This window comes from Bos mutus, chromosome 26 (genome assembly GCF_027580195.1).
Source record: "Bos mutus isolate GX-2022 chromosome 26, NWIPB_WYAK_1.1, whole genome shotgun sequence".
NCBI lineage: Eukaryota > Metazoa > Chordata > Mammalia > Artiodactyla > Bovidae > Bos > Bos mutus.
This window is the reverse complement of record NC_091642.1, coordinates 8,981,169-8,996,554: the sequence shown is the minus strand read 5'-3', so window position 1 is coordinate 8,996,554 and position 15,386 is coordinate 8,981,169. Positions and strand designations below refer to the sequence as shown.

General features: G+C 45.0%; 1 non-coding gene across 1 annotated transcript; it reads right to left on the bottom strand.

Annotated features, from left to right (window-relative positions):
- Positions 1 to 14,769: 14,769 nt before the first annotated feature.
- LOC138985860 (U6 spliceosomal RNA) lies at positions 14,770 to 14,876 on the bottom strand. Its single transcript, XR_011462827.1, has one exon. It is a non-coding gene; the product is annotated as a U6 spliceosomal RNA (small nuclear RNA).
- Positions 14,877 to 15,386: the final 510 nt, after the last annotated feature.

Below are 15,386 nucleotides of genomic sequence, written 5' to 3'. Positions count from 1 at the left end.
CGGTGGAAGCCAAAATAGCCCTGGATGAGAGCTTAAAATTCCCGCTCTCTGTGGTCAGCATTTTTCAAGGAAAAGAAATATGCAGCAGTCCGTGCAGGTTATTTAACATCTGGGAAGGTTCTTGCTCACTCTGAGCCCTCTGTGTGCTCCCAAGTTACTGATATCATCGTTAGAAATGGCTTCCACCTACGGCTCTGATTCATGGCCTGGTTACGAGTGTGATTCATAGGCTGCTAAGAAGCAGGCAGAGGCGGCTGTGTTACCTAGAAGCGGTGCCTGGGAATAGGATCACTGATGAGATGCGTCAGATATGCTAATGAGATCAATGCGACATTAGGTTAAAAAACCCAAACCTCATTTGCAAGTGAATGTTAATAAGGAGAAAAGGCTCAGCTCAGGTTGGACTGGAATCACTGGCGGGACTAGTTCTTCCTCAGTTAAGTAACATAATTTGTTCAATTTGTTTTATGTCAGTAAGTGAAGAACCTTTTTACTCACTTTGATTCATGGAAGGAGGTTAGACAATGGTACGGTAGAAAGGAAATTAACATTTAACCTGCCTGGCTGGGTTTTCTAAGGGATGTCTCAATATGACTGAGGCAGCGTGCGTAAATTCTCCCGATAAACCAGAATGAAACAGCAGCTATTTAAATCCCAAAGAAAATCTGGATGGCAGATATTATAGTCCAAAGAGAGACCTGATGGGTGTTGGGTCAGGAACGGGAAGACTGGAATCCTGTTCTCATCCATTACACATTACTTTGAGTCACAAACTTTCTGGGCCTCAGTTCTTGTATCTGTAAAATGGAGTTAATGCAAAAAAAAAGTTGTGAGTTCATACACTGTAATGTACCCATCTAACAATGATTTATGGAGCACCTACTATGTGCTGGGCACTGTGCTAGTTGCTGGGGTTACAGTGATGGATAGAATTGTCAGGATCTTTATTGTAAGGGAAATTACGTCCTGGCATCCTTTAAAATGTTTTATTATGAAAAAATTCAGACCTTCAGGAGAGTGGGCAGAACAGATAATGAGCTTCATCTACCCATCACTCAGACTCAAGCCCAAGAAAGATTTTGCTACGTTTGCTTTGCCAGTCTCCCGTGTTTTTTACTGAATTATTTTAAAGCAAATCATAGACACTGTGTTCCTTGTCCATTGCTATATGATAAACAGCCACAGATTCAGCTGTTTGAACAACACACATTTGTTATCTCACACTTTCCAAGGTTTAGGAATTGGAACACAACTTGGCTGGATCTTCTGCTCTGTTTCACAAAGCTGCAATCCAGATGTCAGCCTGGCCTGAGGTGGCCTGGGCCTAGTGTGGTTGTTGGCAGAATTCAGTTCCTTGTGGTTGTAGGGCTGAGGCCCTCAGCAACGAGAGGCAGTCCCATAGGCAGCTCACTGCACTGCTGATTGCATCTCCTTTGAGGCCAGCAGGAGTATTTCTTTGACACTTTACCCTTGGCTAAGGGCTCACTTGATTAGACCAGGCCCACCCAGGGTAATTTTGCTTTTGATTAACTCAAAGTCAGCTGATTTACACCGTCTCATGGGAGTGCTACGGCATCATATTCACAGGTTTTCTTCCCACTCAGATTGTTTTTGTTCGGTTGCTAAGTCATGTCTGACTCTTTGGAACCCCATAGATTGCAGCATGCCAGGATTTCCTGTTCTTCACTTTCTCCCAGAGTTTGCTCGAGCTCTTGTTCATTGAGTCCATGAGTGCTATCAAACCTCAGGGGGAGGGCGTCATTCAGAGTGGAACCAGCAGGGGGTATGGATCTTGGGGGCCATCTTGGAATTTTGCCTCTTGTGTGGGCATTTCATCCCTACCATCTTAAATATGCACTTCTACAAATTATGGGCATTCTTTAATAACTACAATTTCATGTTAATATTTGATAGGGATTGCTGTTACTCAGTTTAGGACATGTTATGCTGTCATAACAAGTTACAGCCCCCCCCTCCCCGCCGCCCACCGCAATCTCAGTGACTTCCAACCACAAAGGTTTCTTTCTTGGCTCACATTCCACCTGTGTCACAAATTGGTTTCAGCACTTTATCCTCAGGCCCAGCTTGAAAGAACAGCCCATTTCTGGGAAAAGAGATGGAATGACATGCAAAGGCATGTCAAGCTTCATCTGTGATGTGTCCGCGGCCCATATTCTTACCTTTCCTTTGCTTGTCCTACTCCCCAGGGGCTAGGAGTCCAGTCCTTCTACAGAGAGGAAGGCCATTAGGAAAGGTTTGGCTGGGGGTCTACGTTAAAGCAAATAATGAAACCTCCCAGTTATCTCTTAAGTATCTTTTATTCTAGAATATGCTCACTCACAGACCTTATTTTTCGCAGGTTATTGACCCATTGGAGAAAGTGATCTGTTGTCATCTGGAGTTTTCTGCGTCCTTAGTTTGTCTGTTTGCTCCTTGTATGTCCTTCCACTTGCATCGTTGTGTGCTGTATTTCCTGCGGGCCAGAAGTTAGGCTTAGTGAATAGCTGGGGGCCAAGGATACTGCACAGGGAGTGTTTGGTACTTTGTATTTTATCACATCAAAAAGCACTTGATATTTGCTGAGGACATCTTTTTAAATACTTCATATTTTTAAATGGGAATTCTTATTCTTATATCCTTACATCCACTTAGATGCTTATTACTACTAGTCAGGCCCTGTACCATTTGTGTGAACTGCCCAGAATAGGCAAATCCACAGAGATGGGAAATAGACTGGCGCTTGACAGGTGCCGATGGAGGGGAGGGGAGTGGAGAGCAGCAGCTAATGGGCACAGGTTTCTTTTTGGGGTGATGATAAATTTGGGGGAATTGATCATGGTTGCTATACAACTTTGCAAAAATAAGTGGCTGCCAAGGTCTTTCCCAACTGCTAAATACCAGTTCAACCCACAAGGGACAGGGACTAACTCTGCTTGGGGGTGTCAAATAGAAATGACCCTGGAGGATGCCCACAGAGGATGGGGAGGAGCTCAAGAGAGCCAGGCAGCAGGTACAGATTGCAAGATCCAGACCAAGCCACATGTTTACTTAGTACTCGGGCTCTCCAGAGCTGCCCTCATAGGAGCTGCTACGGACAGCAGCTGGGCGATGGGCCCTGGGCCCCTCACTTCCTCTCCAACCAAAGCAGCTCTGCTCCCACCTGTTCACAGGTGAGACTTCTAGGTAAGACTTTGTTCCAACGAAGAATTCTGCGATGCAAAACCCCTGACTTGAGTGAACACTTCTCAGCACTGTCACGTATTCCATTAGAATATTAGTGAGTCTGCATCTAATAATGAAGAAGATGACATTGGCAACGAGCATCACTCACAATCACAGCCACCATCCAGGGGACAATAAGCGTACATCAGGCTCCACTCTAGGCATGTGATATTCGTCATCTGATTTACTTTTCACAAAACCCAAATGCGGTGTATAGTCTTAATCTCATTATACAGGTGAGGAGACCCTCCGTGTCAAGTGTCTTAATTGAGTTCACACAATTAGGCCTGTTGATCTGGGAAATGATCTTTTTAGTTCAGAAGCTGGTGCCCGTGTTATCTTCCTCCCTTGTGCTCGAACAGTGCTTTACAGTTTGCAAAGCCCTTCACAAGCCATTTCTCTGTGGAGAGCTGTAGCAGCCCTTGGAAGAAGAACTGCACAGTTATCCCCCTTCTGCAGTTGAAGAGAATGAGGCTTCGAGTCTTAGTCTGGGTTGCAGAACACTGACATGGGGCAGGTGCCCTGGGCTACCGTGAATCTACCCCATTCCCTGTGCCAACTGCTGGGGAGCCACTGGAGCACAGAGATTTGACTGGTGCTCAGTGTGGCCACCCCTCCCTGGCCATCCTTCTCAGTATACATGAGATGCTCAAATGATGATGTTTTATTCTAATGACAAAGAGTATAACAAGCACAGGAAATGGCCTGGCATTAATCTCCACTCCATCTTGTGGCAGTGACTGCAATGAAAATGAGAAATAGTTTAAGCTTAACCCATTCTCATTACAATCATAATTACATTTTGTGGTCATTCTTAGTTTCTAGCAGAACCCAACTGCTCTCCATGTCAATTTGAAAGATACAGACAGCCCTTAATTTTTCTCCAGCATTCATCTGCCCGGCCATCTGCCGAGGACTGATCCTTGGGAAGCTGAAAATTAGGCTTAAGGAACTTATCTGTTTTATGTTTTAAATGGTTTGGCACGGACCTGCTAAACATCTGGACAAATGTAATTTACATGCATGTGCCTCAAAAATACATTGAATCAGGCAACTGATTTATCTTTCTAATAACATGTTTAATTGAGAATACTCAAACTGGGGCCCTGATTATACAGCTAATCTCACTGAAAGCTGGCCAGGAAGTGTGCTGGGTGTCACCAGAGGAGAGACTGGGGACCAAAACTTGCCAAGGTCAGCCCTCCAATTCTCAAGCCATCGTTGGACTCCTGAGTGGCTATGTCCCCATAGACACTGTGTACTGATGGCATTCTCCACAATGACTTCCTGGCACACAGCTCTGCAATGTTCTTCTGTGGCTGTTACATAACAACTCCATTTACCAATAAATACCTTTCTTAATGGTTCATCATTTTTTTTTTTTTTTTTTTTGGTACATGTTAATTGAGCCCCTGTGATGTGCTAGGCATTGGTTAGGAGCTGGTGACACAAAGACAAATACCTTCAAGAAGTCTGCTTTCTAGAGATCAGCACAGAAGGCTTTGGGGGTACAGAGGAGTGCCCTAATCTCTGCCTACCTCCTGGGGTGGAGAGTGGACTAGGAAGACCCTGCCGGCCCTCAGCCTCCTAGCCCGGCCTTGTCTGTGGGGCAGCGGATGAATCACCGAGCATCTCTGGGCCTCAGCTTTTCCACCTTTAAATCAGCTTCCTGGGGCCATGGACAACAAAAGCAGGTAATATCATCCATGTGCTTAGTACAGAGCTTGGCATCTGGTTGTCTACCAGGGGCTCATAGGTAGCTGGTAGGGCTTTGCTAGGGGTGGGGATGGGAAATGTGTTCCAGGGCAAGGGCTCAGCCTGTCCTAAGATCCAGCGCAGCGATAGAGCATTGAGCGTGGTTGGACCACAGAGGAGAGGCAGGGGCAGCAGCAGAGGCCTGGTCCTAGATCCGCCTGTGAGCCAGGTTAAGATGGTGGACTTTGCCCCAACGCCACGGGGAGCCTTATGGAGAGGGAGGCAGGGGAGAGGGGGATGATCAGACGGGTGCTTTAGAAACATCATCTGGCCACAGAGTGGAGACTGGACCCCTCAAACTCAGGGCAAGACGAGAGCCTGGGTGGTTGACAGCAATTCCAAAGAGGACCTTGGTGGTAGTTACAGTTTGATGGATTTTGTTGTCTCATGGATGATGTTTTACAGTTTTTTTTTTAAGGGCGCTTTTGGAGAATTAAGCTTCAGGCTGCACTTTCCATGCATGTGCCCATTTTGGGCAAGGGATGGAATATGGTCCCCTAGAGCTGGGGCCCTGGGGGCTATGGCCCAGATTGTAATCAGAGTCCTGGGTGTGCGGGCCCCTCCCACCTCCTCTGCAGACCCCTCACCTGGCCCAGCGACCCGGGGCTCCAGGTGAACCCAATGGGGTGTGGGAGGGGCTGAGGCTATGCACCTGTGCTATGGGTCCCGGCATGGAACCTGAACAGCTGTGGAAAGAACTCCCGGAGTGGTGGGTTTTAGAGCAGAGTCTCCTGCTATCTCTTCCTGACTCATGGACTGACTTTTCTCCGATGGCTGAGTGGCCAGCAAGTCAACATGTGTATCACTCACCACCATGCCTCACTGGTCCAGACAGCATCCTGTTGTGTTCTGGACTGGTTTTGAAATGTAAGGGCAGGCCTCTTAACACTATTTAAAAATAAATTCACAGGTACAGGCAGGGCAGTTGGCAAAGGAGATCAGGACTGTGAATGAACGCTGAAAGGGAAAATACCGTGATAAAAGTGGAAAAGCAAATGAGACATTTGCCACGAGACCTGCCAGGAAACGAGACCGGCCCTAATTGATGCAGCGGATCTCTGCACGAACCCGCAGTCGCACATGGGGGCCGGCCCCTGCCTCGTCCAGCTGTCTCGTCCCGCCAGCCTGAGTCATCCTTCGCTGGCTCCGAGCTGCAGCCTCGGGTTTGGCAGCAGAATTAGATCTGACCTTTTCAATCGTGGCTTTTAAAAAAATTATTAAATTTAAAAATGGTTAAACCTCAAATGAGCTGAAATCTTTTGTGCAAAGACCCCGTCTATCATTTCTTTTGTCCATAAAATATATTTAACCTCAACCATGTAATTAACGCTAGTGAATCCACCAGGCTGGTTGGGTTTATTATGTGCTCAGGGAGCTCAGCTGTTCTCATCTGAAAAGGGCAGTGCCGGGCATTTTCTTGAGTTTCTTGGCAAAAGCTGTAGGCGGAAAGTTGAAGCTCATCTGGAATAGTTTCCACTTTGCCTCCTTCTCTTCCTTCCACAATCCAGGTTGAGCAGAAAAGGCTTCACAATTAGAGAGAAATGCTCAACAAAGGACAATTAACCAGGCTCACAGCATAGTCTTGGGGTAGGGGGAGGCGGTGAGGTGTGTCTGGGCAGTAATTCAGAGGAGCCAAGTCAGCTTCACCAAGCCCTCAGACACCCAGATGCGGTTTCCAAGCCGGGCAGAGAGAAGGTGACAGTCTGGTGGCATCTAAAGCGGAGATTCTCAACACGATTCCGGGAACCTTGGCTTCCCAGTGAAACTGAAAGAGCACTGGCTTGAGAGTCCGATGGATTTGAGTTAGGATTTGCATCTCTGCTGCTTATTTGGTGTTTGAATCTGGTAAGTCATGAAGCCATTCTGAACCTCGCTTTTCTTATTTACAAAAATAAGTATCTTGCAGAGTGTTGTGGTTTAAATGGGATCGTATATGTCAGATTCTTAGCACAGAGCTTGGCACATAGAAATCAGCTTCCATTATTTTTTCCTTTTTTCCTCCTCCTCCTTCTTTTCCCGATTGGAAAATGGGTCGACCAAACTGAAAATAGCTAAATACATATTGCGTGTGTGCGAAGGGAGTGGGGAATGCCTGCTCAATCAAGCATCAGGATAGATTGTACAGCTGTAATCATTGTGATAGTGTGGTACTGGCCCAGCAATAGACAGATGTCTAATGGAATTGAATAGGAAGCCTGGATGCAAACCACGCACAGATGACGCTGCAGGCCATTGTGGGGAAGCATGAACTACTCAGTAAAAAGTGTGTGAGCACTGGTTAGCCACACGAGAGAAATGAAATGGGCTTCCTACCTCCATATACAGAATCGCTCTCAGGTAGATGAAATGTGAAAGGCAACATTTGAGTATTTTAAGAAGAAAATAAGGAGATCTCTTTGTGACCTCAAGGTAGGCTAGGGTTTCTTAGCAAAATGCGAAAAGGTTGATAAGTTAGACTACCTTAAAATTCAGAACTTCTTTCAACAAAAAGCTGGATAAGATATTTACCACATAAACAACAAAAGATAAGTATTCAGAGTATAGACAAATGGGAAATAATAAGACACAATGTGATAGAAACATGGGAAAAAGACTTATTTATAAAGACATTTTATGAAATAGTAGAAAAGTTTGGCCAGTTACATGCAAAAAGATGTTCAACTTCATTTGTAATTAGGAAAATGCAAATTAAAATCACAAAGAAACAACATGACATGAAGGATGGATTAACTAACCTTATTGTGGTCATTTCACAATATATACATAAATCCATTCATCACAAACATTTGAAATATTTGTTATATGTGAATTATATCTCAATACAGCTTAAAAAAACTTATCAAGCCACCAGTAGCCTACTATGAGTAGTCTTGCTTTTTCCATATGATCACTTAACTGAAGTTTTTTTTGATTTTTTTCCTGACTATTCCTCATCACATCAAGATAACAAAGATATATCTCTATTTAGACACACACACCGATACATACACACACCCCTCACAGAAACCTACCATTTGTTCTCACTGGGTTGACAAAAACCCAAGAAGTCTGACACCATGCATACATGAGGACGTGGCGAATGGGAACACTTACATGTTGCTGGACAGCGTAAATTGGAAAACTATTTTGGAAAATAAATTGACATCATCTTGTAAAGCTAAGTACGTACAACCCAGCACCTGACTCATTGGTGTCCGCTGGACCTCAGAGAAACTCCTGTTGGTGTGCAGCAGGACCTGCGCTCTGAGCACTCTCACAGCAGCACTGTGGGTAAAAACAAAATATCGTAAACCATTTTAACATCCTTTGATAAGAAAATGGTTAAATAGACTGTGAGCATTATAGGCATATGAAAATGAACGTGCTCCAGCTACCCACAAACACCTGCATGAATCTTAGAAATGATTTGCTGAGTGAACCAAACATCTTGCAGAAGAGCATATAGAGTAAAATGCCATTTTTATAAAATGTAAAAACCAATTAACACTGAAGAATATTGTTTGAATGACAAAATGATAAGCAGACAATTCAAGATCCTGGCTACCCCTTTGAAAGAGGCAAGGGGATGAACGGGCATGGAGCAAATTGATAACATTGCCTGTGTTGGTAACATTCTGTCTCCTGGTGGGTGCTGGTTTCACAATGTGTATGTTATTATTATGCTTCATAACTCACACACATGCTCCGTCTATTCTTTTGTGTGTTGAGTATTGTGAAATTAAAAACAGAAATAACAAGAATGTATGGAAGGACTGGGACTTGACTGGCTGCAGTTACTGTTGCTGGTAGACTCCCTGGAAGGTGAAGAGTGAGGAGGCCACTGTGCAATGTACCCAGACAGGCTGAGCTCATGCTGGAGGGAGAGAAGAGGTGACTCTCATAAGAGTAAAGCCTGACAGGGGTTCCAGGCTCCTGCCAAGGTTGTGTAACATTTGGTGACATCCTGGGAAGGTGGGGGATTACACAGGGTGGCTTAGTCAGTAAAGAATCCGCCTGCAATGCAGGAGACCACCTGCAATGCAGGAGACCAGGGTTTGATCCCTGGGTCGGGAAGATCCCCTGCAGGAGGAAATGGCAACCCATTCCAGTATTCTTAAAGCCTGGGAAATCCCATGGACAGAGGAGCCTGCCCCATAGCTACAGTCTATGGGGTCACAACAGTTGGACATGACTTAGTGAGTAAACCACCCCACATGGGAGTTGGTGCCCTGCAGGCATGGTCATATATGAAAGATAAGAGCCTGGAATTCCGGGGAATCGGAACTGGTTTGGCCAACTGTGATCTCTTGGGATTTCTCTTCCCACGTGATGTCTGATGGTAGTGTTGTACAGTGTAGGCTGTTATTAGACTCTTTAACATAAAAATAAAAGCGCTGCCATGGGGTAACATCAGCAAGTTTCAGTCCCAAGACAGTTAACTTTTCTGCGAGAATGTGGTGCTGTCAGAATCAACTATGGGCCATTCTAATTCCTACATGTCTGGGGATACGGTGGCTTTGAGTGGGAGGGAGCTAGTCTATCAAAACGGCAATAGTTCTGGAAAATTTTCAAGGAAGTAAAATTAAAGAATGGAAGTGCAGAGTATTCTTTCAATTTCAAGGCATGTGTAAAGGCTCTTTGCCCTGTGCAATTAGGTCCAGGTCTTAGCGGGAATAGGACATGGCAACCCACTCCAGTATTCTTGCCTGGAGAATCCCATGGACAGAGGGGCCTGGTGGGTTACAGCCCATGGGGTCACAAAGAGTCAAACATGACTGACCACACATGCCCCGTGGGGGAAGATGAGATGCCTGTTTCTTCTGCTCCCAACTCTCTTCTTTAAAAATGCCTTGCTTCTCAGTACAGTAGACCTGAAGGAATGTGGATGGTCCTGTTTCAAGAGAACGTGGATTAACACTGTGGAAAGATGCTATGGCCAGCCGACAGTAATTCCTTTTATAATGCCAGAAAGACATTGCAATGACCCGGAAATCATGGGTCGGTGAAAACATCTGGATTTTGGTGTGTTGTTTTCCTATTTGTTTATTCAAAAGCCCTCACTTCGGATTCTGTCCTTGGTCATTTAGCAAAGGTCCCCAGTACGAGCCATTGTCTTATATGCCAAAAGACTTGTAGAGAGTCTGTGTGACCAGCAGAAGGCTAGTCTGTCGGGAGTCTCGGTTTTCTGCTTATTCCAACACTGTTGAAACCACGTCCTTTAAAAAAAAATTGCCATCCTGTGGACATTGCCAGCAGGGAGCAGCAGGAGTAATTTGCTGCTGACCTTCCTATTTTTATCAATATTGGGAATTTTGCTTAATACTGTGAAGTTAAAGGAGAATTCTGCTCCCTCCCTCTGTCATTTTCCTATGTTTCATATTATTTATTTTAAAATTTAAAAATTTTCCTTTGGCAGTGCCACATGCATGGCATGTGGGATCTTAGTTTCTCAACCAGGGATTGAACCTGTGCCCCCTGCCCTGGAAGTGTGGCATCATAACCACTGGGCCACCAGAGGAGTCTCTTCCATATTTAAGACTGGTTAAAAATTTCTGCCCAAAATTGACTGAGCAGAACTCAAGGTTCAAATTGCAAGTCCTAACTGGATAGTGCCTGGCTTCCCTGTGCTTTACAAAGACAGGTTTTTAAAATACCTGTCACATCAGAATCTGGAAAGCCTTGGCCATCCCCCACTGCCTACTTCCCTGTCCCAGTCTTGAAACTTTCCATTTACCCAATGCTTAAATATGGAAAAGGTAATAATTAACATTGTGCTCTCACTGCAGGTGATGGCTCTAAATAGCTTACAGGCTCTATGGATGTCTAGAAGCAGTGAAGCCGTGTTCGTTGTTATTGCATGAAATGAAAGAAGCACCTTGGATGATTACAGACAAAGATCTCTTCCCAGTGGCCAGCAGAACCGAGGGGAAGAGCCACCTCTCATTCCCTTCGCAGATGGCCTAGGAGCTGGGAGGATGGGCAGAGAAGCCTGAAAAACCGGCTGGCTTCTAATTGTGTCTTTACAGCCAACTAGGCTACCAAAATGATTATCTTTTTCTCTCCGAGCCTTACTGACCTGTGGCTAATGAGATTTGTGCTTCGATTAGTTGTAGAACATAAATTAGCTAATCAATGGCAATGGATTCGCATTATTTCTCATACATGAGTTCTGCTGCAGTGATCTGTACTGAATATTCAAATCAATTTCGGATACTCTGAACGACTCCGTTAATGTGACCTGCTGGAATCTGGCTGCATGCGTAGCCTCCTTGAGAGCAGAGGAAGACCAGGCTGAGCCCAGCTCATACCCCAGCCGCTCAGGCATCCGGAGCTCTGCAAACTACCTTGCTTTCCCTTTCACACAATGAGGGTCAAAGAGGATTGGGGAAAAAGTCGTGCGGCCGGTGCGGGGAAGCAACAGAAACTCTGGAGAACTCACAGCCCCACGTGGCCTCCTTTCCTGCAAAGGAACCAGGCTAAGTGGACATCAAAAAGCAGGGAGCTGTTTTCAGGTTTCTGGGGTACAAACTTTGCCAAGGGCAGGATCCTGGGTCGTCATCTTCAGTTTTCAACCCGGGGAAGAAAATCTTCACTCTTTGCTATAGTTGTCTCGTCTGTACAATTAACCAGCATCTTGGCATAAAACGTGGAAATTTGTACAGTCTTCCAGGCATCTGTGGGCTTTATGGTACAAGTTCTGTTAGTACTGAAGCCACAGAAAATTAAATGTTCCCCAAAGAACTTCCAGATGTGCTTTATTCTAATGGGGTCATTATGCAGTAAATTAAAAAGCAGGGTAAATGGAACTGTAAAATTTAAATTACTCTAAAACCACATCTCTTTGCTTTGAGCATTCATTTGTGGGGTTGCATTTGCAATAAATGTGAATTAGGCAGCTGCAATAACTGTTAATCATATATTTATAAAATAGTAATGAGGAAATGAATAGCAGAGTAAGACAGCTGCACATTTGTCTGAGAGTGTGTCAACTGTGAACATAATAAGATGTGGAACATTGTTTGGAGCTGGGCTGATAATACAGTGAATGTAAGAGATCGCTTCAGCCTCTTAACTTTACACGAAATTATACATAAAATCCATAAAAGCCCATAATAATGCATTATGCCCCTGAATTGTATTCAATATTTTTCTTTGCTTTGATTTTCTGAAATGAGCTCTACTTTCGCCAAAGCCATCTTCCAGGCATCAGTGAGGCTTTTGTTTCAGGCGATGTCGGGCTTCTGAGATTGCAATTGGATTTAAAGGAAGCAGGGCCGGTGCTGGCAAGGAGTTGATGGTGGTGCTTTGTTTTGTTTCCTCGGACCTGCTGTACACGGCTGGAGGCACGCCTTGTCCCGGGTGGAGGACAGAGGGGCTCCAGGCCTCTGCAACTGACCCCTGAGATCAAGATGGGGGAGAGAGGCCACTGCCAGTCCACCAGAGCGCCTGGGCTGCACGCTGGACCTGGTGAGAGCAGGGACACAGCTTTCAGCCACTGTTCAGATGAGCATCTTCTTGGGGCCCACGGCTGGGAGCTCCAGGCAGGTCTAGTAAAGGTCTGTGGCCTTGTGCTTGGGAAGGATGGTTATCCTGATGGCTGAAGTGATGATTGTTACTTGGAAACCTCCTTGCCTGGTGTTTGAACCAACCCCTCTGAAGGGAGCATCTGTTGAGGCAGAGCTTTCCTGAGCACGGAGAGGCAGGGAAGGGGCCAGTGATGGAGTTAATCCTGGCTGTCCTTGTATCCTGTCCTGTCCAGCTGATCCTGTCTCTCCTCCTGTCCTTGTATCATGGGCATGACCAGGATGAAGCCGGTGCCCCTTACTGAGCATTCAGGGCTCTGCCTGGCCTGGCCCAACCGCATCTCCCCCACCCCCACAATAAACACCCGCAGGGTCCCAGATCTGCCATGATCTCGAGTTTGGTGGCTCTGAGTATGTGGTTCTCTTGACCTGGAATATTCTTCCCTGTTTCAAAGATTCCAGTTGCTCCTGCATGTCCCTTGTGAAGCTGCCCCAGACTCCTGGACCCCTTTCCCTATTCCCCTGGTGCTCATCATGCTACGCGCACCTCACCATGACAGCAGCTGTCTCATCGCGTCTCTGGGGTACTGTAAGTTAGTGTCCATGTACCTGTCAGACTCAGGGCTCCCTGAGCAGACCCTCAGGTGTGGTGCTTTGCTACATCTTGTTTTGGGAGATGCAGCCACTGCATGTTGGTGTAGGATTAAGGACAGTGGCCTGGGAGGGTCCAGCGTGAGCTCTCTTGGCATTTCTACAATTAGGCCAGGTCTCCCTTTTCTCTGGGCGGCCCCCAGCTCTTGGTACGAATGACGATTGTCTGTAAGGAGCTGGAGAAGGAGCAGGTCTAACAGGAAGACTGCAAGTTCCATGTGGGGTGTTTCAAAATAGAATGTTGAGTTCATAACCGTCCTCCCCTCACCCAGGATTTTGTAAGACCCTCACTGAAGGCAGTTTATTGTAGGAAACTGGGACTCACTGTTCTTTCTGGGAAAGAAGGAGGAGGGGGAGAGAGACAGAAACAGAGACAGAGGCAAGGAAACACAGAGACAGAGAAGAGGAAGAGGAGGGGAGGAAAAAGCTTGTTATACACACGCGCAAGGAACGTTCTGTAAATCTCTTCCCAACCCACGTTCATTTCCCAGTATTTCAGTGTCATTTTTCTTTAACCAACATTTTTTTTTCTTGTTACAAAAATACTATATGGTCATTTTTATAATGTGCAGCATAAAGAATTTCATAATTTATTTAACCATTCCTTATTTGTTTAAAAATTCCTGTTTATTTAACCATTCTCTATATGTTTATTCTCTTATTGTTTATTGAATCATTCTTCATTCATTGAGTACTTATGAATATTTTTTGCTCCTTTAAATAATGTTGTTAAAGTCCTTAAAATCTTTGCCAATTTCATAAGTATAGTATGATGCTTCATTATTATTTTAATTTCAGTTTATTTCTGGTAAAGTAAAATTTCTCTCTCTCTCTCTTTTTTTTTTTTGCTTATTTATGTATAGTTTTTCTCCGGAATGATTAAGTACAGCTTCACTGACAAGGGAGCAGTGTCATCACTGAATGTCTTATGGGGTGCATTGTTTCATTTCACCTTCATATTAACCCCGTTCATAGACCCTATGGTCTGTGCGAGCTTTGGTGACGTTGAGGAGCCCCCCTGAGGTGCATGGTTAGTAGGCGCTGGATCCTGCTGCACTGCAGGCACGTCCTTTCATTTTTCTACTGGGGGCTGACAGCTTCCTCTTTAACTTACGGGAGCTGTTTGCATATTGAGTGTTTAATTCATTGTCCGTGTACCTATAGGCTTTTTCTCTTTTAATGAAGTATAGTTGATTTACAATGCTGTGTTAGTTTTGGGTATACAGCAGAGTGATTCGGTTATATATATATGTATATATAGAGGTTTCCCAGGTGGTGCCATGGTAAAGAATTCACCTGCCAATGCAGGAGATGCAGGTTAGATCCCTGGGTTGGGAAGGCCCCTTGGAGGAGGAAAGCAACCCACTCCAGTATTCTTGTCTGGAGAATCCCATGGACAGAGGAGCCTGGTGAGCCACAGTCCACAGGGTCACAGTCAGACACGACTGAGCCTGCACGTGTATATATATATATTCTATTTCAGGTTCTTTTCCCTGTAAGTTATTACAAATATTGAGCAGTGTTCCCTATGTTATATAGTAACTCCTTGTGATTATCTGTTTTATATATAGTAGTGTGTATATGTTAATCCTAAGCTCCTAATTTATTTCCCCCCTCTTCTTTCCCCTTTGGTAACCATAAAAAATATGAACACTTCACAAGTTTGCGTGTCATCCTTGTGCAGGAGCCATGCTAATCTTCACTGCATCATTCCCGTTTTAGTATATGTGCTGGGGAAGAGAGCACCGGCATGGTCTTTTAAACAGAGGGCTCATGGCCCAGGGTTCCCATCAAAGAAGGGGAAATGGCTCCCCTAAGCAACCCACTGCTCTCCCCGTTTTGTCTTCATTCAGAGTCACCTCTTGGTGGCTCTGCTTCCAGGTTTCTCCCCTTTCGTTGTCTTCTGATGTCTCCACCCTTTGGAAGGTGGGTGGAATGATGGCTGTTCGTCGTCTTACTCGTTTGAGAAAGCTGAGGACTTCCCCGGGTAGGAGAGATGTCAGGGACGCTGATAAAAAACAAAACCTAAACCAGCATTAGTAAAACCAGACCAAATCAAACCAAGCTGAACAAATATCCCAACATGGTGAGTCAGTCCGTTTGGATTTGGGGTGGAGTTGCCAGGTAAAATATAAAATGCCCAGATAAATGAATTTCAGATACATAACACTAAAATTACTAAAAATATTTTTAAAAAATGTCCTATGCACTGTTTGGAACATACTTATTCCCCCAAATTATTTTTTGTTAGAAATT